Source organism: Crinia signifera, chromosome 5, assembly GCF_055691185.1.
Source record: "Crinia signifera chromosome 5, ASM5569118v1, whole genome shotgun sequence".
Lineage (NCBI taxonomy): Eukaryota > Metazoa > Chordata > Amphibia > Anura > Myobatrachidae > Crinia > Crinia signifera.
The window spans coordinates 243,810,649-243,815,601 of NC_139221.1; positions in this window are offsets into that span (position 1 = coordinate 243,810,649).

A 4,953-nucleotide genomic window follows, 5' to 3' on the forward strand; every position below is an offset into this window, starting at 1 on the left:
AGGGGCTGAAATCGCTGGAAATATGGTCGCAGGCGACCATATTGCCAGTGATGGGAGTGAGCCCCGGTGATAAATCGCCGGGTGCGCTCTCCCGTTTTCAGCCCCATTCTAATCGCTGGTCGCAGGAGCTTGCTCCTGCGACCAGCTGATTACCTCTGCGGCACCGCCGGCAGAGGTTCCCTTTCATCAGCGACCATCTCTGGTCGCTGATGAAAAGGAGAAACTGAGCAATATATTGCTCAGCCATATATAGCTAGTAATATATGGCTGAGCAATATATCTCCCCCGTGTGTACGGGGCTTTACTTTAATCAAAGCTTGCTTAGTAGAATTGGCATTCATGGTCCAAACTACTGAACCTGTATACTAAAGGTAATTCCAAATTGCTAAATTTGCAGGCATGTGATAGATTTTACATTTCTGTTTAGGAAAATGAGCCTCAAGCTGGGTACACACTAGACAATATTTTGAATGATATTGTATAATAAGACAGTCCTAAATCATGTGCATTATGTTCCTATTTGAAAAAAGGACGGGGGTTCTCTTTCTGGAACAGAGCACTAAAAAGACTAGTTACAGCTCTGCTTCATGAAGGCTATGGTTTAGCCTTGTATCTCTATAAGGGGCACTGCTATACAATATTATATTCCCTTCTTCAAGCATTCGTTCTCCACGAGATGCCCAGAAAGGAGGTGGGACCATGCTTATTGTGTCATTAGGCCTCAACTCAGTGTGGGGAAAATTCAGTGATTGGTGGATAATTTGCATAGAGGCGGGGCTAAATGATGAGATTAGTACAAAATCACATCATTAGTCCAAACCCGCGCTGCCTGACTGCAAGCTAGCGCAACATTGTGCACACTTCACTAGGAAGTGAGCAGAATATGGGAGGACTGCCCACTCTCCAGAATGAACCCCAAAAATATGGAGGCCCCTGCAGGATTTGGCACAGTAGGTGAGAATGTCTTTAGATTAGAAAGAGTATGACATTGTAAGAGATAGATAAAAAAAAAAAAAAACATCCCAGCATGCCCTGCTACAGTTTTGCTATTTGGCCATGCTAAAACTGTGTCAAGGTTCTCCATCACTGATCTAGATTAAGGATCGGCTAGTGTATGCAATGTTACCTCCAACAAGGACTTCAGGAATCCACATGGATCATATCTTTCAGGTCACCGGCAGGTGCACAGGTCCATTCATTACTCACTGACACATTTAAAAATATCCACAGGTGGAACGAATTATTTTGCGTGATTCTAAGAGTAGACCTGTAAAATGTGCACCGTGTGGGGTCCTGAGGACCGAGTTTAAGAATCAGTGTCATAGATGTTTTTTATTCTTTCTAAAATAATATTCTACATATAAATAAACTTTGTGTTTTAAAAAAATAGTGCTTTTATATATATATATATATATATATATATATAATTTTAGCAAAATGGGACTATTCTGGTCCATATCCTTTATTATCAATAGGTTGTTTCTCAGAGCTGTTTATTTGTGTCACTGTCATTCTGTAAAGCAATGAAGGCAGCTTCATCAGTCATGTGCAGCAGTGATGACAGAAGCTGCAAATAAAGGGAAACTGCATTAACTACCAAGGCCTCCAAGACAAGGTAAAGCATTTAACAAATGTAGCTTATTAACCTATTTCTCACAGCCATTCATTTTGTGCAGAAAGAGCACTTCTAGAGGGAATTTTGTGCATTATATGCTTAACATAGACTGCTTGCAATTATGTGCATATTACAGTAATTAACATGCTGCACCCATGTGAGTTAATGAATAAGGTAATAGATTCAGTATTAAAGTGAATCTGTCATTTCCGATAAATCCAGAATGGCATCCTTAGAATATAAGAAAAGCTTCCGTCCTCTTGAATGTGTTAAATCCAGAAAATCACATTTTAATTTCTCTATCTGAAATTCCAGGCTCAATCCAAATGATTATTGAATCTGTCAGAGCCTTCCCAGTGATAAATTAAGTGGAAAACCTTTTGCTTGTTGTCAGAGGTCTAGGAATAATAAGTACAACAGGTAGCCCTGAGAACCGAGGGGGTGAGTCAGCTTGGATCGGACGGGGCCAAATTGGGAACAATTTCCGATGGTGGGAGGTCTGCGAATGCATGTGTTTGTGCATGTGCAGATCCCGGGAGAGAACAGCTTCAGGGAGTTTCACACTAGCCGAGCCATTCACTCCAGAGGGGGCGAGGCGGACACTGAGCCAGAGCAGAGTAATAACCTGCTTTTATGGACATTATTCTTGTCCGTTCGCAGGTCCACGTGTGTTCGCACGGGGTCGATGTTTTAGCATTGCACATGCGCATTTATCCTCATGTGCATGCGCTTAATGCATGTGTCCACGGTGACCAAATTGGTCGCTGGGTGCCCACACCAATGCTTGCGAACGGAGGGCTGGGGGGGGGGGGGGTGGCAGGCTGGTTCATTAGCATATGGGAACATGCTAATGGGGTATGACGGACATGCAGGAGGTGGGCAGGTTACATCACTGCCCACTTCCGACCAAGCGTACACGCATATGTAAGGTTGCTCAGAGCAACCTTATATATGTGTACACCTTACACATATTTCGATGGTCGCCGACGATCTAAAGATGTGGGAGGGTCCCAGTGGCATGCGATTGGATGTTTATGTGAAACATCCATTCGCAGCCAGTTCGAATGTACGCGCATTGCGAATGATGGGCTGGTGTACCACCATTTACAAGGTGGGATCTGGGTCACTCGTAAGGATGCAAATTCACATCCGAGCGAATGAACCAGAATACCCCCTATAGGCATCCCCATGAAAATGCTGGGCTTTCCCCTGGATATGCAGGTGGGCTGATGCCTGCTGGAGCGACTGGCTGACGTCGCATGACCCTCCACCTTTTCGGCCATCTCCGGGCCAGATAAAAGTCAGTTCAGACTAACACTCAAATAATTTTTTGCCCGTGCGGCCGGATGGTAAGGGATGTGTAATGCAAATGCGGGGATTTGCATGGTTAGGTTTAGTCACTATTGCGGGAACTTGGGTTTGAAGGCGGAGGGAGGTTACAGTTAAGTTATGCACACACTGGCCGATATATTGCTGGACCATTGGCCAATGTGTACCAGCTATATGTCTGTGACCGATATATCTAAAATGATTTTGGCACCCACCCCTACATATCTGGTGGTGATGGACATCTCAATGTGCGGGCGCATGATGTAGACTTGATGGATGGGGCAGCTTGTATAAAAAGCTTCCTGAATTGTACACCCACTGCTGAGCCAGTGCCAGAATCTATCTCAAGTCCATAAGAAATCACAGAACTGACAAAATGTGGTCTAACTTCAGCGGATCTTAGCCATGGATATGGGTTTAGCATTTTGCCTCAGTTCATTATGCTCTGCTCACACCGGAGTGGGCAATTTTTGCTGTTTTCCCACCAGATTAGGGTTTCTAAAAATGTTAGGAAATTTCTTTTAGCAGTTTTATCTGCTGCCCATAAAATTCTATACCTATGGGTTCAGAGTTTTTCACCAACCCTTGAAATATTTAATATATAATATAATTTTTTTTTCCAAAAAGAGGCCCACACCACCAAGGTTTTTCTGATTTCTAACTAAGAGACTATAAATCATTGCTTTCATAATACTTTTCTCAATGACCTCCTCAGTTTCTGATATCAATACTATAGCACAGTTTTTCCAGCATTTTTCAACCACTGTGCTATGGCACACTGGTGTGCCCTGAGTGGTTCTCAAGTGTGCCGCCAGGGTCAGTTTGTGCTGTTTTCAGGAACAACCACCAGTTCAACTATTATTTAGTGCATCACTGGTCTTTACCTGCTCCAGTCCTGTGTCTGAATCATGGACATATGAAAATGTTTCCTCTCTGACGTCAGTGGATCCATATATGGCCATGGTCCTCTCCTCCTGTCATCTGCTAATCATCTTGGGTTAGTGGTTTCTTCCTCTCTCTCAGCAGTGGTGTTAATATCAGTCCAAGTGTTTAAGGGCTTGTTGCTCAAGGCACTGCTCAGTAACTGCACAGGCCATATTTTGCATTTAGAGAAGGTAAGGAGTTGATCAGGTGTCCTACTGTTATGCTGTGTCTCTACATGATGGCATAAGATATTCACATGAAGGCCTTTCTAATTCTACCCCCTGGGGCACTCCACATTAAAAACAATTGGCATTTGCATAAGATCTCTCCAGTGTTCCTCCCGGGTTCCAATGGGTTTTACTTTGGTTTTCTATGGTGGAAAGTGTGTTGGCTTTTTTTAAGTGTAGGTCAGTGTATTTTATTTTTTATTTCTGTGCGGGCCCATGTGATTTAGGAAGAAGGGTGATAAACTTGACTGAAGAAATTAGGATATCATTCAGATCTGCTTGCTCCCCCGCGTGCTCGCACAGGGGAGCAATGTTTGGCGTCTGTGCATTCAGACCATCGAATGATTTGGTCCACGCATCCATGGCTGCAAATTAATGTTTATGCAAAACATCCATTTGCAGCCATACGGGGACCTTGCCGCTTGAGGGGGGGGGGCGGGCAAAATTGCAAACGGCGGGCGGCGTTAAAACTACATGCAGTGCTGCATGTGATCCAAGAAAAAACAAGGAAATAGCAGCGCTATAAGTGAGAGCCAATCTTTGCTGCTGCAGCCGTGGAACTGACTTTCAGTCAGACAAGGAGCGTCCGCTTCTCAAGATACCTTTTTGCGTGAGGAAGTGGGCAAGCATAAACTTGCAGCAGGTGGACGTGGTCACCAACTTTGTTTTATTATACGGAGCAGTTTTAAATACCCAAGCTAAGTTTATGCTTGCCCACTTCCTCACACAAAAAGATATCTTGAGAAGCGGACTCTCATTGTCTGACTGGAAGCCGGTTCCACGGCTGCAGCAGCAAAGGACGGCTCTCACTTGGTCTCGCTGAGACTGACAGTTTACAGCGCAAGCTGAGGATCTGGA